The sequence below is a fragment of the Macaca mulatta genome, chromosome 8 (assembly GCF_049350105.2).
Source record: "Macaca mulatta isolate MMU2019108-1 chromosome 8, T2T-MMU8v2.0, whole genome shotgun sequence".
NCBI lineage: Eukaryota > Metazoa > Chordata > Mammalia > Primates > Cercopithecidae > Macaca > Macaca mulatta.
Window position 1 is genome coordinate 80,908,737 of NC_133413.1, and position 21,459 is coordinate 80,930,195.

Below are 21,459 nucleotides of genomic sequence, written 5' to 3' on the forward strand. Positions count from 1 at the left end.
AAGCTAAAGTAAACGGGTTAGGATTGGAATTCATACAGTCTGGTTCCAGAGTCTGCTCTCAGTCATGATACAAAAAGAACAGAGGGCACCTGTGCCTACTGTCTCATTGGTTCCTCCAAATCTCATGAGATTGGTTTCATCCTTCCCTTTTAGAGATGAAAAAACTGAGGCTCAGTGAAGTGAAGTAATTTACTTGAGGTTACAGAGTAGAAAGACTGCAAAACACTATTTACTGGGCACAAACAATATGCCAGCCACTCTGATAGGTGTCATCTTTTAATCCTCAACAGCCCTATGACAGAGGTACTAGTTTAGTCCACTTTACAGCTAAAGAAAATAGGGCTTAGAGAGAGGTCTGGTCGTTTAACTGGGGCCAAATTAGTAAGAACAGAAGAAATTTAAGTTCAGACCAGTTGAGTCCCAAATCCCTGGTTTTTCCCTTCTGATGCTACTATAAATAAAACTTTATATATCAGCTACAATAACATGTAAGGCATTGTTAGGGTTACAAAGATGACTCAGTTCCATTTAAGAAGCTTACAGTATATTGAAGGAGAAAGGTTAGTTATTCAAATCACTATAATTGCCACACATTTATTCATGAACCATTCCTTGGGGTCCTTCCTAAATGCAGGGCACTGTTCTAGGCACTGCATATAGCAGCAAACCAATCAGATAAGTTTCTTTGCCCTCTTGACCTAACAATCTAGAGACAGACAATAAACAAGATAAATAAGGAAAAGATATAGTATGTAAGATGATGATAAGCACTAAGGAGGAAAAGCGGCAGGCAGGAGGATTAGAGAAGAGGGCAGGAGATGGACATTTGAGATGGGGCCGTCGGGGCCTCCCCTGTGCTTTGCTAGACTGTTAGCAAGGCACACACCAAAACCGCCCCCGCCCCTTTCCAAATGCCATAGGGTCGCTGGCCCTGGAGAACCACACAGAGACTATAGTTTCCTGCCATTCTCTGAAGTCTTGTACAATTTGCCTCTATCAGAGAACTTTTTCACTGTTGTCCCTTGGCTTCAGTGACACTGGCACTATCTTGTTTCTCCTTTCCTACCCCCCTGACCTGTCTTGGGTCTGTGTCTCCCTGTCACTGAGCCCCACCTCTGCAACAAGAGCAAAAAAAAAAAAAAAAAAAAAAAAAAAAAAAAACAGATGAGCATGTCTTTTTTCTTTTCCTTTTTTTTGAGGCACAGTCTCGCTCTGTCACCCAGGCTGGAGTACAGTGGCACGATTTCGGCTCACTGTAACCTCCGCCTTCTAGGTGATCCTCCCACCTCAGACTCCCCAGTAGCTGGGATCAGAGGCACACCACCATGCTCAGCTAATTTTTTATATTTTTTGTACAGACAGGATTTCCTCATGTTGCCCAGGCTGGTCTTGAACTCATGAGCTCAAGTGATATGCCAGCCTCGTCCTCCCAAAGTGCTGGGAATACAGGTGTGAACCACTGCGCCTGGCCTGATGGGCATTTCTTGAATAACAACCTTGCCTTTTCTTCTCACTACAAAGCTGCTCCTTGAAATCTTGTCTGCTGATACAGTATCAAAGATCATATCCATGTAAATGAGACCCATTTTTCATTTGTAGCTTCAGGATATTACCTTAGCTACTACAGTACCCAACTTTCAAGCTCTCATGAACATCTCTCCCTAGATGTAACCAAAATTGAACTCCTCACCTTTCTGAGGAACTCTTTCTTTATCTGCTATTTTTTTTCCCCAGGAGAGGGGAGACAGGAAATCTGTATCTGCTACTTTTCATTTCATAAGTCACCAGCGAATTTTTTTAACTCCTTTTTCTCTCAATCTTCAAATCCAATCAATTTCCAAGACCTTTAGATTCTACTTTCGCAGTTTCTCTTGATCACATCACCTTCTTTCCAATCCCTCTGCAATTACCAGGATTTCTTTCTCTTCAGTAACCGCACCACCAATAACTTCTCATGCCAGGTCTCTCCCTTACTCAAACTATCCTATAATTAGCACCAAGTTATTAGGTCACAATTCCCTCATGTGTAACATGGAGTTAGAAATTATTGTACAGTACTGATTTGACGATTAAACGTGATTGTATTAACCATCTAACATAGTTCTTAACATATAGTAGGAACTCAATAAATGTCACTTACCTTTTTCTTACTCTCTGTGAAATCAAAACAGGGATCTGGCATTCAGGGACCTGTGCAATCTACCCATTTTCCTAGCTCTGTCCATCAAATATTCCCCTAGCTGTATGGTCTGAGTTTCAAGCAAACTCACACTGTGTGAAGTATTCTTTGACTTGGCCTGGCATTTTCATGCAGACAGATCATTGCTCATGCTTTCCATCCTTCCATTTTGAGTGACCTTTCCTTCCATCCTCTGCCTATGTAAGTCTTACTGACCCTCAAAGGTTTATTATCTCAATAGCTGCTGCCTCAGAAGGCCTTTCCTAAGTGCTTCATACAAGTGAGACCTTCCCCTCTCTCAATCCCCTGAAACCATTGGACTACTCTGACAAAGCCTTTTGGTCAGTCTATAAATATGTGCCTGTATCAGGAAATAAGGACACAAAAGTAGAAAACTATTGATGTTATAACATGGTTATTACTGCCTACGTACTTATTTTGCCTTAAGTATATTATAAACATGAAATAGACCAGCATAGCGATTGTATTACACATCTTTGTATTCCCTACAGGACTTATTATGATACCTTGGTACATAATGTAAACTTAAATTTGATGGCAGTCATAATTATTTTGTTATACTTCAATAACATTTTATTCCAGAGAACCATAAAAAGTTTCATAGAGAAAAATAATTATTACCAAAAGACATGGAAGAGAAATTACTATTATTTGTAAAATGTTAGATGAAGAAATATGTATACAGCAATTATGTGCATAAAACTTTACCATGATTAAAATATATAAAACTAGAAATAGAATTTAGAGGCTTAGACACTTAACCTCAAACTTCGGTTGAAAAAATATTATCAAAGCAATGATTAAATAAAAATAATCACTCAATAAAACCTCAATCCTTACACTAAATGTTATTACAAACTTCTATGTTTTGTTATTAAGAGATGCTCTCGCACATAAAAGTCTTATGACTGGGAATCACTATGCTATATGTAAATAGAAATTAAAATGATTGAATAAAGAACAAATTCACTGTACTGAGTCCCTGATTCGGTGTTAAACACAAGGCTTATTAGTCAGCAGGATGAGTCAAATACAAAGTGTAAAGAAAATCTGACAACAAGACAACCCCTTTAACTCATCCCTTCCTGTTCAACACCACTACCAGGAAACAAAGTTAGAAACATAACCCTGCCTAACAAAGTTAAAGCAAAATCAAATAAAGATCCATTATCCAGTAGCTTAGATGCTGTCAATGTATGAATATATGCTTAGACAATGAAAATGAGTCTTTGTGTTTTGTTTTTGTTTTTCTGAGACAAGGTCTCGGTCTGTCGCCCAGGCTGGAGAATAGTAGTGTGATCACAGCTCACTGCAGCCTTGACCTCCTGGGTTCAAGTGATCCCCTGACCCAGCTAATTTTTAATTTTTTTTGTAGCGACAAGGTTTCACCATGTTGCCCAAGCTAATCTGGAACTCCTGGACTCAAGCAATCCACCCTCCTTGGCCTCCCAAAGTGCTGGGATTACAGGCATGAGGCACTATGTCTGGCTGGAAATGAGTCTTTAACATCTCAAATGTATTATTTCTTGACCTGAAACTTGCAAATGAATTTTAACTCTAAACCAACAAGGTAGGGTCTAACGAGGATGAAGTGTCTATCTATATGTGGGGCTAAGGTAGACACATACCTAACCATTTGCTTTAAACATTATAATGAACAAATTAACTGTTCAACTTCTAGTGTTAACTATCACAAGCACAATTACATAGTCAATTTTAAATTACTGAATAGTACACTAACATCCATGTCCTACTCTTAAAGATACTAAAGGCTGTCAATTTGTTTTCCTTAAAAGCAGGAACAGTAACACTTACTTTAATAAGGAATCTATTCCTTAAAAAACGGACTATCAAGTAAAAGTTTCCAGCTAAAAAATGATTAACAACTAAAACATTTACAAAATGCTTACCAAAAAAGGGGAGCAATCACAATAATTACTGAAACATAAACTAGTGAGTGAACAAAGCAGACATTTTACTGGGAAATGCCACACCACCCAGGCCCCTATTATAGGTGATAGTAAAGATAAAACAGCGTATTATACAAAAGGTGATTCTTCAAAGCTAACCCTCTCCCTTGCTTATATGACAATATGCTTTTATAGAAAAAAAATGAAAAAAAGTACAAAATTATAGGCATGCTCCAGATGAGAGGAAAAAAGTGGATACAGCAAACAGTGAATATGATGGCCAACCACTGCAGAGAGATCTAAGTCTTCATTTAGGAAAACATGTAAAATAAGTTAAAAATTTTAAACTTCAGTATATATAGAAGATATTATAAAATAATTATAATACAAAAAATTAACAAGCACCTCATACTCTAATACCTTCTCAATATCAAAGCTTCAAATTAATTTTGAGACCAGCTAATACTTATTGAGTGCTTAGCAAGTGCTAAGCCTAATGTTAAACACTTTATATACATCTTCTTTAACAACATCCCTATGAAGCAGGTATTTATACTATCCCCTTTTTTATGTAAGTGTCAGAGCTTGATTTCAAACCCAGAGTCTCACTTGGTTCTTTACCTACTATCATATTTACTGTACTAACTTTCATATAATTTTAATGATTAAGCACATGCACAGATAATCAACATGTCCAGTCCTTTGGTCCTACAGAAGTTACCATACGTATTTTTAAAACTTACACACCTTAAAGTACCTTTACAAAGAGGAGAGAAGATGGGAAAATTAAATCAGGGTTACTCTTAATTGCAGTTCCTTGAATCATAGCCCAAATACGAACTTGGCTAGGACTGCTGTGGGAAAGATTCAAAGGCAAAATCAAGCACCCATGCTGCCAGGCAAAGCCAGGTCTCTCAACAAGTGGAATACCAACTTTTAAATAGGTTTACATGAGCTTGGTCGGACAGGAAGGACAAGGGGGCCAGTGGACACAAGTGCAAAAAAACAGTGGCGGTCAATGTGGGACAAGGGAAGAAGGCCTGAGAAGGCTATTGTAATTTCAGCCTTGATGCAATAGAGATTGTATTTCTTTTATCTTTAGGGAAGTGAAGTAGAGTAGTCCCCTTCATCCTCGAGTGGATGCCTAAAACCACAGACACTACTGAACTCTATATACACCGGTTTTTCCTTTTCCTATGCACAGATACCTATAAAGTTTAACTTATATATTAGACACAGTAAGAAATTAGCAGCAATAGTTAATAATAAAATAGAATTATAACAATATACTATTTACAATTTCAGAATAGAAGATTCATTATTACTATAGATTTTGGCAACCTCAGCCTTGTCGATAACTTTCACCTTTTCACTTAAAGGAAGCATTTTACGGCTTCTCTTTGGAGTATCCAAATTGCCAGCATCAATAGTCGTGGGCCTTGGGGCCATTATTAAGTCAAATAAGGGTCACCAGAATACAAGCACTGGGATACCTAGACAGTCAACCTGAAAACCAAGTCGGCTACAAGGTGACTGACAGGTGGGTGGCACATAGAGTGTGGAGATGAGGGACAAAGGGAGGATTCATCTCCTAGGCAGGACACAGCAGGATGGCGGGAAATTTCATCACAATGCCCAGAACTGCATGCAATTAAAAACTCATGAATTATTTCTGGAATATTCCATGCAATAAATTTGGGCCATAGTTGACCACAGATAACTGAAACCATGTATAAGGGTGCACAACTGTAGTGACCAGATTACTCCATTTCATGTAAATGGTACGATCCTTTTTCCAAAACAAGATCACCTTTTTCACCAAAGTTGATCTGATACAGAGTTCTATCATACTAACACAGCTAGTTAACCAAAGGTTAAAAATTCCACCTGAAGTATTTGGAATACATCAATATCTGTAAGTCAATATAAAAAACATCACTGGGAGGCTGAGGCAGGAGAATGGCGTGAACCTGGGAGGCAGAGCTTGCAGTGAGCCGAGATGGAGCCACTGCACTCCAGCCTGGGAGGCAGAGTGAGACTCCGTCTCAAAAAAAAAAAAAAATTCACCCTACAGCTAAATTGGCAAAATATATTAACAGGCAATTCAGAAGAAGGAATCGGAATGGCCACTGTGCACTGTGTAATCTCAACAGTAACCAGAAAATGCATAATGAAACTGAATAGCAAAATACCATTTCATACCCCTCATGCTAACAAAAATTAAGTCTTAAAAACAACAGTGGGCTGGGTGTGGTGGCTCATGCCTGTAATCCCAGCACTTTGGGAAGCCAAGGCGGGCAGATCACTTGAGGTTGGGAGTTCGAGACCAGCCCGACTAACATGGAGAAACCCTGTCATTACTAAAAATACAAAACTAGACAGGCGTGGTGGCGCCTGCTTGTAATCCCAGCTACTTGGGAGGCTGAGGCAGGAGACTCACTTGAACCAGGCAGGCAGAGGATGCGATGAGCTGAGATCACACCATTGCAAAACTCCGTCTCAAAAAAAAAAAAAAAAGTCTTGGCTGAGTGCAATGGCTCATGCCTGTAATCCCACCACTTTGGGAGGCTGAGGCAGGAGGATCACCTGAGACCAAGAGTTTGAGACCAGTCTGGGCAATATAATAAAATAATTAGCTGAACATGGTGGTACACACCTGTAGTCTCAGCTCCTTGGGAGGCTGAGGTGGGTGGATCCCCTGATTCCAGGAGTTAGAGGCTGCAGAGAGCTGTGATAGTGCCACTGCATTCCAGCCTGGGAAACAGAATGAGACTCCATCTCTTAACAACAACAACAAAGTCTTATACCAAATGTCAACCTATATACTTCAGGCTCCAATGTAAATTGGAATAAGTTGAAAATATTTAATGAAGCTAAAAATCACATATAACCCAGTCTAGGGATATTACCCTCATAGGTAATACCCCAAAGAAACTGTCATATCTATGTAAGGTATCATGAACAAAAATGTTCACTGCTGGAATGCCTGAAATTGGAAAAAATTAGAAACAAATGCAGATCAAGAGAAAAACTGATAAATTGTCTATGTTCACAAAATGGAATACTGCACATTTGACTGACTTGCAACTACATGGATATTATCACCAAAAAAACCCCATAATGTTATGGGAAAAAAAGAAGTTGCAGAATAATACCAACAGTATACTATTTAACTGAGCTTTCAAACCTAAAAAATACTAAATATTATAAACAAATACATAAAGAGTAAACTTTTTTCTTTAAATGGGTATAAGACACAATAAATTCTAGATAGTACTTACCTCTAAGAAAAGAAGAGCATGATATAAATAACCCAAAAAGGGCTTAAAATTACATATATGGACTCAATGTCTATGGGGCACAATATTCATAAATCAAAGTCCTGACCCCTAATGTGATGGTATTTGGAGGTGAGGTCTTTAGGGAGTAATTATGTTTAGAGGAGGTCATGAGAATGGGATCCTTATGATGGAACTAGTGTCCACGTAAGAGACCAGAGACTTCCCCTTCTCCTTTCTTTCTCTCCCTGCCATGTGAGGATGCAGCAAGAAGACCACCATGTGTAAGAAGAGAGCTCTCACTGGGATCCATGCTGGCACCATGATCTTAGACTCCCTGCCTCCAGAACTGTGAGAAATAAATGTCTGTTGTTTCAGTCACCCAGTCTACGGTATTTTGTTATGGCAGCACAAGCTGAAAAAGTAAGTGTTATATTTTTCAACTGGTAAAAAATAACAAAAAACTAAAATCCAGATTAAGTGAATGACATAGCATGGCAGTTCTCAATTAGAACACACTAATAAGACACTGGTTCTCAGAGAACAACTTTAAGACTATTATCCTATATGTAATTCTTTTTTTTTTTTTTTTTAAATACTGACTTTCTCTTGACAATAATCAGGTTCTGACAAATCTTTTTGATGTCAGAGACACTCAGTCCATCTGGAATGCCATCCCTACTGTTCTAAGCCAACACATAGCCTCTCTCACTAGAATTTTCACCTCTGGTCTATTTTCTCTCCAATTTCCAAATTCACCCTGTGTACCAAGAGCAAACCAGAACTTCCGGTTTCGTTTGTTTTTCTTTTTTTCTTTTTATTTAAAGAGACGGAGTCAGCTGGGCATGGTGGCTCACTCCTGTAATCCCAGCGCTTTGGGAGACTGAGGGATCACCAGGTCAGGAGTTCGAGACCAGCCTGGTCAATATGGTATAACCCCATCTCTAATACAAAAATCTCTAAAAATACAAAAATTAGCTGGGTGTGGTGGCGCATGCCTGTAGTCCCAGCTGCTCAGGAGGCTGAGGCAGGAGAATCACTTGAACCCAGGAGGCAGAGGTTGCAGTGAACCGAAATCACATCACTGCACTCCAGCCTGGGTTACAGAGTGAGACTCTGTCTCAAAAAAAAAAAAAAAAGAAAAAAGAAAAAAAACAAAACAAAAAAAGAAATGGAGTCTTGCTCTGTCACCCAGGCTGGAGTACAGTGGCACAATCACAGCTCATTGCAGCCTCAAACTCCTGGGCTCAAGTGATCCTCCTACCTCAGCCTCCAGAGTAGGTGGGACCACAGGTGCAGGCCAACATGCTCAGCTTCAAGAGCAAATCAATCTACATAAAATGTTACTTTGGTAATGTCACTTGTTAGCTCCTGGAATTTAACTCTTTGACAGCAACCACTGCTGAACAATAAAATGAAAACTCCTTAATCTAGCATGTAAAGGTCTCTAAGCCTGGCTCAAAGCTGTATTTCTAACTGTACCTTCCATTACTCTATACAAATGGCTCCTTCTAGCCAAACTGCTCTATTCAAAGCCCTGTATGGGCTTTCCTCATTCTCACCTCTTCTTTGGTCATCCTGTGTCTCCCGTTTGGAATGCCATCCTCTCCAACACCACCTTTCTCATGGTATCTAAATTTTAGTTGTCTTCTAAGACCTTGCCACAAGTCTTATCTAATCCCTGAATCCCTCCCTAACCAAGACACTCTAATTTAGACTCATTCAATCAATCAATCTTTATCGGATACCTAGCATGTGACAGGAGACACAGTTCTAGGGGCACTCATAGAATGCCTATATATATACACTACACATTAATTAAATAGTATTGCTCCTTTTGTTAATGTATATGTCAACCTCAACTACATTACGTGCTTCTTAAAGACAATCAGTTCATATATCCCACAGAGCAATAACATAGTACTTTGTGTTTAGGGTTCAACATTCTCTGGCTAAATCAATTTTGAAATAAGTTATAATCATCTAATTTTTTGACCCAAAATAATCAATGCCTATCCTTGGAACTTTGAACAATTATGACATTTTCTTGTGATGTGTATATATATATCTATACAACAAGAGTAATGGACTTGGAGTCAGAAGGTCTGTGTGGAACTTGAGCTCCACTGTGCACTATCTCTGGCCATATTATTTTCTCTGCACATTAATCTCCATAAAATGAGAATATTTACACCTACCTGTGAAGACGTTCATGACTGTTATGAGGCATAAGTAAATTAGAAAAAGATATATTTTATTGTGCTACAAGCGTGCCTCACACTCATTCGTGAATCCAACAAATTTTTACTAGGTTATTTTCAACAGATGCCAATATCCTCATTTCCCACCAGAAGAGTTAATACAGATCTGTTTCCTTTCTGGTTTATTTTTTCTTCTTTGAGATAGGGTCTCGCTCTGTCACCCAGGCTGGAGTGCAGTGGCACAATCACAGCTCACCACAGGCCTCAATCTCCCAGACTCAGGTGATCCTCCTGCCTCAGTCCCCAAGAAGCTGGGACTACTGGCATCTGTCACCATGCCCGGCTAATTTTTTATTTTTATTTTTTTTGTAGAGATGGGGTTTCACTATGTTACCCAGACTGGAAGATCCATTTCCTTTCTGCTAGGTGATGGGAATGCTGTCTTTGACTAGTAAATGAAAGAAAGGAATACCTACAGAAATATTCAATTAAAATATTTGAATTATATATTAAATCATAATCTCTTAAGGCCATAAAATTATTCTATTTTTAAAATGTCTTTATTCTATTTATCACATAAGGCACAAACGTTAGTTATTTATAACCTTGCTAAAGCACCAATGAAAATGGGATTTGGAAAAGAATAGAGAAATTAATAAAACTGCTAATTATAAGGAATATGATCAAGAAAACTTTGAATTCCTCTTTCATAAAATCGTTTTTCATATTTGACTTCCTATTTGAAGCAGGATACATGGGAATTCATTATTGATTAACTAGCTAGCCTACCTAGTTTTTCAGAAGAATTATCAACCTCTGTTAGGAATCCCTGCTGCTCCTGCTGGATGCAGTTGCCCACAAGAGAAGCTGCTGCTTTTAAAACCAATTTTAGATTGACTACAATTTGGAGCCTACCCTTGGGACCTTCATTTGGAGCTCGTATTTTTTTTTTTTTTTTTTGAGATGGTGTCTTGCACTGTTGCCCAGGCTGGAATGCAGTGGCACTATCTCGGCTCACTGCAAGCTCTGCCTCCTGGGTTCACGTCGTTCTCCTGCCTCAGCCTCCCAAGTAGCTGCGACTACAGGTGCCCTCCACCACGCCCGGCTATTTTTTGTATTTTTAGTAGAGACAGGGTTTCACCATGTTAGCCAGGATGATCTCAATCTCCTGACCTCGTGATCCGCTGGTCTCCAACTCCCAAAGTGCTGGGATTACAGGCGTGAGCCACCACACCCGGCCTGGAGCTCATATTTTAAACCACGATTTGGTCTCTATCCTCATTGTCTTTATATACAAGGCTCATCTCTCTTAATCTGCAGTGGCTTGAAATCTCTCATTATCTCTCTGTTTCAGCTACTTGAGAAGTCCACTGCCCATCTTTGAGATCCACCCCAGAAAGGTAATTTCAAGTAGACCATCTAGCCTACAATATAGGGCTCCTCATATACCCTCTAAATTTAATGATACTCAATCTAGCCATTTTTACGTGACACGGCAACAAACAGAAATTTGTGCATTTACCATTCAGTTTATAGGCAAAATCTTACATTAGGTACAGTTTGACTATTTTTATTTGACTATTTTTCCCTTTTTCTTTCTAAGTCACCTTTTCTATACCACAACACAAAATCTAGGTAATTACTATATAATGCTTAAAATTATAGGCTCTGGTGTGACACCAGTTCAAAACTGGGCTGCACTGGTTATTAGCTATGTTAACTTAAAAAAATTACAAATATTTTTAGGCCCCAAGAGCAACAACCACCACTACTGCTTCACAGGGTTTTTGTTAGTATTAAATGAGTTAGTACAAGTAAAACAGAAGAGCACCTAACATGAATTCTATACAAATCCTGCATTTTTAACATGGAGTAACACTAGTTATTAGAGTAATAAGCTATACCTATACTTTCAATGCTTAATAAGACTGAGCAAGTATCATTCTGGTTAGTAGGCTCTTTTGAGCTTGAAACATTATAAACACAACTTTTTCAGTTGTCTCCGTAGCTCGTCTGTAAAGATAAATTATAGATTTTTCCCCCTCAAGTTTATTATTTTAATACAGAAAGTGGTTACTAGAAAAAGTGTGGAAAGTAAGGAAAAGTGAAGGGGGGAGGACATGCATATTTCCACTATATACCACTATGTGATATATTTACTTTCAAGAATTTTATAACAAAAATGTAATTTTTAAAATCAGTCATATGAAATTAAATCCTACCATTTCTACCTACCAGTACCATGAAAGTATTTTTCCTTGTTGGTTCAGTCTTTGGCAATATAATTTTTAATAGCAGCATAATATTTCAAGTTGAATTCATATATTCTAAAGCAAACCTGGGCAGGTTCTTCTTGTGACAACTGCAAGCATACTTGCCATAAAAGAATAGTGATGGGGGACCTAGGTACAGTGGCTCACACCTATAATCCCACTGCTTTGGGAGGCTAAGAGTTCAGGAGTTCAAACCTGGGATAAGGACCAGGAGTTCAAGACCAGCCTGGGCAACACAGTGAGACTCTATCTCTAAAAAAAATTTAATTTAAAAAAAAAAAAAAAAAAAAGAATGTCACTCAGGATCCACATCATGGGAGTGGATTTTTTCTACAGCACAAACACTGGCATCTTTCTAGTGTTCAGTATAGTCAAAAACAATGATGGTAGCACTAGGCTAATACATACAGGAAGAAAAAATATTGAACAAAGTTGTGGCTTCAACTTACATGTTCATTTTCATTAAGGAGCGCTTCCAATTTTTCACTAAGACAAATTAACAACTTCAATCAATATACAAAATATACATATTTGCATTCTGATTTAAGGCAAGTCAACCTACATTCATCCACAGTAAGAAAAAATCATAGATGTGGCTATGTTGAAACTCAAATTTTCCATCCGGTAGCTTAAGGATACCTTAGGTTATCAGAGATTTAAAAAATACATACAACACACATTTACTGAAACCTAATTATGAATTTTGCCAGACTCAACGCATACTACTTTAACTGACTAACAACAACCAGTAAAAATGTTTCATTTATTTAAAAAATTACCAGCCTGGGCAACATAGACCTCAACTGTTAAAAATTAGCCAGGCTCATTTTAAAATTTTAGCTTGGCGCATGCCTATAGTCCCAGCTACTGGGGAGGCTGCAGTGGGAGAATCACTTGAGCCAGGGAGGTTGAGGCTGCAGTGAACAGTGATCTCACCACTGCACTCCAGTCTGAGTGACACAGTGAAACCTTGCCTCAAAAAAAAAAAGGGAGAGAAAAAAAAAAAGAACAAGAAAAAAAAAAAGAAAAGAGAACATTAGGGCAGCAGCATGGTTTGATGAAAAGAGTCACTGAACTTGGAAGGGAAAAACTTGGATTCATGTCCCAGCATGGCCCACAACTATGCAACAGCCAAAAAATTGTTTACTAACTCTAGGTCCTAACTTTAAAGTGTAGTCCTTCAATGATATGATTCCTAGGGTCTCTTCTAGCTCTAAAGTAAAGATGCTAAGAAATAAAGATGATAATGCTATCATTATCTGGCATGCAACTGACGGCCATAGGACAGGCGACTTATTGATGTACATCATATCCTCAACCTATAATTTTGTTCAGCACTATCCCAGTGTGTGCTGTAGTGGGGTGGGGTGGGGGGGTGGGGGCCAGTAGGCACAGTGGCCACTATAATTCCATTATTTGTTATGTAAATGTATTGTTTTCTTTAAAAGTAAAAATAAAATAAAAAATCCTGCTTTAGTCTTTTCTGCTACCTTTAACAATAACAACAACCAGATTGAAATTAAATATCTGAGTTGCTCTCATTAAAGAAACTTGCATTTACTTCCCTGGTACACAAGGAAAACAATTTTGAAATCTGCCTAATCAACAGACATTAATATTGTCTGCTGAAATAAATATGTTTGCATAGTTATTAAAAAGAACACCATATAAAATCATGCTTAAATTCATTTATTTTGAACACATACCTATGAGCAATTAGTTTAAATATAAAGAAAAATATAACAATGATGAATTATATGAATTTTCAAAGCACATTAAATTAGCATTGAAATTCTATGAACATACTTTAGAATGCTAAGTTTGTTAATTTTTTGTTTATTTGTAATACGCAATAGAGGGGAAGATACATGTTGAAAATACATCTTGGCTCATTAAAAATGCAACACAGGAATATACGCTTTTTAAACATCTTTTTAAAGCAAGAAGGAGATTTTTCTTTGCCATCTTTCAAATAAACATTCATTTCTGGTCCTCATTATAAGCAAGATATAGTATAGTGACAGATTTGCTGTGTCTTTGAGTTAACAAAAAATAATAAACAAGGTAAGCACCAGAGTACTGTGGAACACACTGAGTTTATTAGTATTAATTTTTTACATGTTTCAACTGACTAAATGTAGCTATAATGGATACCCTGATTGTAAATTTAAACTGCTATGCTTACGTGAAGATTGTGTAATAAGCAGTCATTATGCTCTTTTCTTTTCTGATCTCTAATGGGAAAACTAAGAAGTTCTTCCTCCTTTAAAATTAAGTGCTTTAATAAAGTAAGATTTTTAGGGGAAAAAACACTCAACTTTTTACGTTGTAAATTACTAAAAGTTGCTCTCACTAGACTTGACTATTTAGAAACTACAGTGATTAAATGCTTTCCAGAGCTTACATGTTAGTGCTTTCAGCATCAAATGTACAATGAGAATCATGTCAGCACTCTGCTCTGCGAAGCTTTGGCCTTCAGTGAGCAATAGAACAGGACGGCCAGGTCCTGCACGACTGAGATAGACAGAAACGCCTTAGCAAACCAGAGCCACCAGATCCATAATTCGCTTCTGACCACTTATGCCTACATACTTGCCCTCAACCCATATGTTTGCAAAATTAAACTAACAGGCTATTCCTTTGCTCCTGAATCACACAGGCTGCCTAATGAAGTTCCTAGCTAAATCTCTCCACTGAAATTACTTTTCATAGGAAAAACCGTACAGATATCCTAATAAATTGAATAAAGAGATTGAAAAATTGTAGGAATTCTGCACACACGTGTAACTGCCAAAGTAAAAGAAATATTTTAAAGTATGTATTTATTGTCGATTGATTTCCAACTTATGGAAATGTACATACAAACACCTGAAAAATACAGCTTCAAAAGTACACACTTTTTTTTGGATTCTGGAATGTTTTCAAACTTGGCAGAAACTGTGGGATCCTTGAAACATCAAGGTTTTTCACTTTTTCTTCTCCCTTTTTTAAATTGCCCGTAAACTTTCATCATCAGTATTTTGCTACAGGTATAGACATGGCTAAGATGCATTGATTCATCCTAGAAGGAGGGATGTTTACAGAAATTAAGCCAGATTCAGTCAAAGCAAAGCACAGGCTTCAACATGAAACCCCACCCCCACCTAAAAAAAACCTCAGCAGTAACTATCTAACTTATCTACGTGTCTCCTCTACTCTTCCCTTAATTCTTCTGTGTCATGTTTCTGGTTATATTATCATGTGCTTCCAACTTCTTTTCCTTTGATAAGAGTAATTTTAAGAGGCTAAATAATTTTTTTTTTCTTACCCCACAGCAGTCTCTTAGCTGACTGGTCTGAAATTCCTTTGCTCCACCTCCTAATATCTGTCACAAGAGTCAGATTACAAGTCAACCCAAAGGGGAGCACGGAGTATGCACATGAAGAGGGAACACAAGAAAAAGGAAACACCAGTGGTTAGGGCATCACTAGAAGCCATAATATAGTTTCTGTTCTTTATTTGATACAATTGTACAAAAGGATACCATGTTAGATATAACATTAGGCTGAATGTTAATTTCCTAAATAAAAATTCTCTTTAAATATGTAAAATAATCCCTTTATTATTCAACATGTAGACCTTTATTAAACACTTAAAAAGTAATAATTTAATATTTGCAGTGAAGGAAACTTTCATCTTCGTTTTTAAAGTCATCTAGACTACCATCAGAAATATTAACAGTGAAATACATTAATTACAAGCCAAATTATACAATGTATGTAGCTACTTAGGTATTTTACTAAGAAAATAACTTTATCTTTGATATTTTCTATTTTAAAAACTTATCTGTGAATTGATTTAAGGACTGTATATGTAAATCTGCTAAAACTATTTCAGTGGATAAAATAATGAATCAGTACCTATTTACATGCTGCCAAAGCACACCTTTAATTTTTAAAATGATGATAAGAGTAGCCTAAGGCAGTCAGCAGACATCTCAGAAATCTCAGTGTAAGTGGTTTTAACTTGCAACATGATGCCAAAAAACTTACAACAGGGAGCTGCCATCTTGCGTCCCCACGTGTGTGCACCTAATCTCAGCTGGTTCCCCTGAGATCCCCTCAGCACCAACCTTAGTCCCCCACACAGCCCCTTATCCACTCCAACAAGATGAAAGAAACAATCATGAACCAGGAAAAACTCGCCAAACTGCAGGCAAAAGTGCACATTGGTGGAACTGCTCACAGAAAGAAGGTAGTTCACGGAACAGCCACAGCAAATAATAAAAAACGTCAGTTCTCCTTAAAGAAGTTAGAAATCTCTAGCATTGAAGAGGTGAATATGTTTACGAATCAAGGAACAGCGATCCACTTTAACAACCCCAAAGTTCAGGCATCTCTGGCAATGAACACTTTCACCATTACAGGCCATACTGAGACAAAGCAGCTGACAGAAATGCTACCCAGCATCTTAAACCAGCTTGGTGCAGGCAGTCTGACTAGTTTAAGGAGACTGGCTGAAGCTCTGCCCAAACAATCTGTGGGTGGAAAAGCACCACACTACTGGAGAGGAGGATGATGATGAAGTTCCAGATCTTGTGGAGAATTTGGATGAGGCTTCCAAGAATGAGGCAAACTGAAATGAGTCAACTTCTGAAGATAAAACTTGAAGAAGTCACTGGGAGCTGCTATTTTATATTAATTATATATAAAATTATAAAATTTTATAAGAAAATTTTTAAATTTCTTATATATTTTTAAGAAATTTTTGTTTATGGGTCTGATAAAACCCAGATCTCTAATATTTTTAAGCCCAATCCCCTTGGACACTGCAGCTCTTTTCAGTTTTTGCTTATACACAATTCATTCTTTGCAGCTAATTAAGCCGAAGAAGTCTGGGAACAAAGTTTGAAACAAAGGTTAATAAAGTTCTTTGCCTAGTATACAGTTGTGTTCTTTATTTCACTGACACTGATCTGTACACAGTAATCACAGTGTAGTGTAAAAAAGGTAGTATAAAGTTCTCATGTTTGAAGAAAAAAAAAACCTTGCATCAGGAAAACATTTAACTAAAGCAACAATAAAAACTTGTTTTTTGGTTAAAAGTGCTTGGTGGTTCTCTAATACATATGAGCACCTGAAAAAGAATTCAGATCCAAATCTACTCCATTAGGATACTGAAGTTTCCAAAGCCTACAGAGCTTCAGCTGACCGTAATTGCTGTGAAGGCCGAGAACCTACTGTGTGCTCAATCTTGCCATCTGCAGGTGCGTTACACAACTCCAGGGTTTTTTAAGTAGGGTCAAAAATTTACAGTATTTTTTTAAACTAATTACCTGTCACAAAATCCTTCTGCTTTATGTCATCCTTCAAAAATTCTCTGAATAATTTTGGTACAATCCCATCATAAATTTGCTCAACATTAGCTCTATCCACAAATCCGTTTTACATTCATATTACAAATACAGTCTTTAATGATCAAGTAAATATTTATTCTCATATTTAGCAAAATGATTTTCTTCCAAAATAACTCTCCAAAAGATACTGCTTATAGAACACAGCAATTATTCTAAGACTCCTTTACAAAATCACTGGTGGCCTGCAATGCAACAATCCACATAAAATACGAACTGAAAAGTATTCATAATCAGGACCTCAATCTCATCGCTACTCATGAACTCTACTACCACTCAAGATGCTCGCTCACTCCACTGTCTCACCTCTTAGTGTCCACAACTGAAACACAGATGCATCATCTCCCACAATTAAGATTTCAGCTAGAGAACTGGCACAGTAAGCTATACCATTTCCAGACCTAACAGATTTACACTACAATTAAATATATTAAAATTTCTGCACATAAAAAACTCATATATACCTAATCAAAAGGCATCTTTACCCAGTCAGTAGGTTCATCTGTAGTTCTGATTATTTTAAATTAACAGATATTCCAAAAATCAAAATAAAGTACAAATATGCCATCTTCTAAAATTATCTAATTCTCAAGTTTTATTTCTCTCATTTAGAGTTATCAAACTTTACTTGCAAAACTGTATCCTTAATTAACCACAGGAAATTTCCAGTAAACTGAAATCACCATAAATTCAGTAGGTATAATGAGAAATCATCTAAGAGTAGAATATAGTCCTTAAAAAGAAATAAGCACTTATATATAGTTGCAATTTAGCTTATTAGAGAATTGTATCCTTAAAAATACTATATAAATCATGTAAATTTGAACTGTATTTTCGATATACAAAAGAAATTTAATATTTAAAAAGAAAACCTGCTGAGTTCTTTTTTAAAACTGAATAATCTTTAGCAATACAAAGGATCAACTCCTACTTAAATTATTTTATATGTAGGAATCTGATACATTAAAACAGGTTGTCTATGTAGTATTACTCTAATTAAAAAAACAAAGAACAGCTAACCAAAGAAGAACAAGCTCAGCAGAGAAAATATGAAAAAAATTTTGAAGTAATGTTTCTAATTAGCAAGGGCTTTCACAAAGACATAAAAGCAAATTTTGCTTTCCTGATTAATTAGAACACCAACACAAAGAACTAGACTCTAACTGGCAGTTCTTCTAGAGAACTAGCATGGAACAGATGCAAGCAACAGTAGAATATGTGTTATTTTTTAAAAGGGCACTGAAAATCTTATGTCATAGATATATAGATAGGCGATGGTTCTCATGTTTAAACACTTTCAACAACTATAAAGGCTATGTAGCTGGTAGTATAGCAGAAATAGTTTGGCCAAAAAAATACTAAACTTTGCAAAGAGCTTTTTGTCCACTGAGCTGTAAGGTAAAATATTGACTGAAAAGACCTTTGAAAACATCTAGAATTGTTCCTCTTTCTATGAATGATTCCCTAATTATCAGAGACGTATTTCAATATTTGCTGTTAATTTTAATGGAAGAATTTCACAGTACACTCAAAGAATACCAATTTCTTCCTCCAAGATAAAAGGAGGCACAGATCATTAATGTAAAATTAATATGCCTAAATTAAATGAAAAGAGAAAAAGAAATTAAGGAAGAAATTTAGGACAGGACCCATAACAGCACCGCAATTAAAAAGATAAGGAAAGGAAATTCTCAGGGAAGACAAATAAATCCTCCAGCGTCCAAGATGAGAAACTTGCTCTTAGGGGAAAAAAAAGATTAACATTAAAGAATAGCAAATTGAGGTGATTTAAGAAGTAAATTCAAAATACGGCAGCAAAAACTTCTGAATGCCAAATTTTAAGTACACTGACTGATACGGTTTGGTTGTGTCCCCACCCAAATCTCACCGTGAATTGTAGTTCCCATAATCCCCACATGTCTAGGAGGGTCCCTGTGGGAGGTAACTGAATTGGGGGGTGGTTTCCCCCATCCTATTTTTGTGATACTAAGTTCTCACTGAGATCTGATGGTTTTATAAGGGGATTCTCCCTTCACTCAGTTATTCTTCTCTTGCCTGCTGCCTTGTGACGGAGGACATGTTTGCTTCCCCTTCTGCCATGACTGTAAGTTTCTCGAGGCCTTCCCAACCATGTGAAACTGTGAGTCAATTAAACCTCTTTCCTTTATAAATTACACAGTCTCAGGTATTTCTTCATAGCAGCATGAGGACTAATACATACACCCATTAGTCTCAAAACAATTCTCTCAAATTCTGATATACAGACCTTTAAAAAGCAGACATCATCAACATGGCATTCTAAATTTTCTGATATTTTCATTCTTTACTGGCCACTTTCATTCTGCTGTCTCAATGTCTAAGTAAAATAATTTCAGAATGAATAACACATAATAAAATGTAAGTATACTAAAGCACAAATACCTTCTCTTAAAAAACAATTTCTAAGATCCCATTTAAGAAGAACCTAGATTTCCCCAACTTGTGTTTTACCCTTCATTCCCTAGTACCAACCATGGGCAAGTTCTTCAGTTTTTTTTTCTTCTCCTCGGGTTCTTCATTTAAAGCAGGTTTTTTTTTTTTTTTTTTTTTCCTAATTGCTTCAGTGATTATGTAAAACAAAATGAGACGAACGGCCAAAAATGGTCTGTATAACATTTTTGCAAAAAAGTATGACAGAAGTCACTAAATGTTGAGTGATCCTCAACTGTCCAATTTCCTTCTGAAACTTTACTGTACATTACGACTTTCTCTTGCCTTTTCTGTTTTTCCAAGTAATAATCTCTTCTTTTCTCTATTTACCCTAACCTTAAGAAACTCACAATTCAGATGAGAAAATATTTACTGGTTCTTCTGTAAAGATGTTCTAAAGATATAGCTATATCTTTTGGTTAAATGAAACTAATCCTGAAACTTTTTAAAAAATAAAAGCCCTACATTTTAAAATAAAATCTTTGCTAAAATACATGGTTTCTTTACCTTCCTAAATGGTGTTCTTTGGTAATGTTAATAGCAGTATTAAGGGCTAGACAGTTGAGTAAAAAAATTACTTCTAAATGTTCCGACAAATGCTATTTTTAGGTCATGTTTATAGACTATTCATACTTTTATGTGAATTTCTTAGTTATCGGGTACTCACTGTCATTTTTTAAAAAATGAATACACTACAATTTATCCATCCTCCTGTTAGACATTTAAATTTTTTCCAGTTTTTTGCTATTTCCTCACTGTTGTTTTTGATGTATTCCATATGTCTGATTCCACCAGCCAGTTTTCTGTTTTCTAGACTTTACTCCCACATTCATATCTTTATAATAGCTTTAATGATATATAATTTACATGCCATACAATTCATCCATTTAAATAAAATGTACAATAGTTTTTAGTATATTCAGAGTTGTGCAACCAATACCACAATCAATTTTAGAACATTATTAACACTATAAAAAGAAACCCTATATCCATTAGCACTCACTCCCATTTTCTCCCACTCCCCAATCCCAGCAGCAGGCAACCATTAGTCTATCTTTTATGTCTACAGCATTGCCTATTCTGGATATTTCATATAAATGGAATCATACAGTATGTGGCCTTTATGACTGGCTTCTTTCAATAAATATAATGCTTCCAAGGCTCATCCATTTTGTAGCATATATCGGTATTTCACTTCTTTTTATTGCCAAATAATATTCCACTGAAGTATATAAGCAAGTTTTATGTATCCATTCATCAGCTGATGGATGTTTGGACTGTTTTCATTTTGGGACTACTATGACTAATGCTACTACGAACATTCTCACATTCATATTTCATCAATATAGAAAATCTACTAATTAGTTTATGGTAATGGCATGACATGGATCATAGGGAGCCTGGATATCCACAGGAGACAAAGCCAGATCTTTTGTAAGACCTGGGGTGACTCCTCGTTCCCTTAAAAGTCAGTCACTTCCTAGAATCCACTTATCTTCATCCCCTCTGCCACTACCCCTCAGTTCACATCTCATCTGGATCACTTCCACAGGCTAAACTTGCCTAACCCTCCAGTATTGCCCTCCTCTAGTCCATTCACCCCAGGGCAGGGCATTCATTCTAAAATGAATGAATTGGTTTGGCACCGGGGCTCATGCCTGTAACCCCAGCATTTTGGGAGGCTGAGGCGGGCAGATCACTTGAGGCCAGGAGTTCAAGACCAGCCTGAGCAAATG

General features: G+C 36.9%; 1 protein-coding gene and 1 pseudogene across 26 annotated transcripts in view; one reads left to right on the forward strand and one right to left on the reverse strand.

Annotated features, from left to right (window-relative positions):
• The window catches only part of NCOA2 (nuclear receptor coactivator 2), a 297,951-nt gene that overhangs the window by 147,233 nt on the left and 129,259 nt on the right, over positions 1-21,459 (reverse strand). For 5 of the 26 annotated variants that reach the window (XM_077943773.1, XM_077943774.1, XM_077943778.1 and 2 more), the window contains exon 3: positions 6,767-6,864. The exons of the other annotated variants lie outside the window; for them this stretch is intronic. The gene's annotated coding sequence lies outside the window, so the exon portion shown is untranslated. The remainder of the gene's footprint in view (positions 1-6,766; positions 6,865-21,459) is intronic. 26 annotated transcript variants of the gene reach the window in all.
• Positions 16,012-16,480, forward strand: LOC693580 (transcription factor BTF3 pseudogene; annotated as a pseudogene).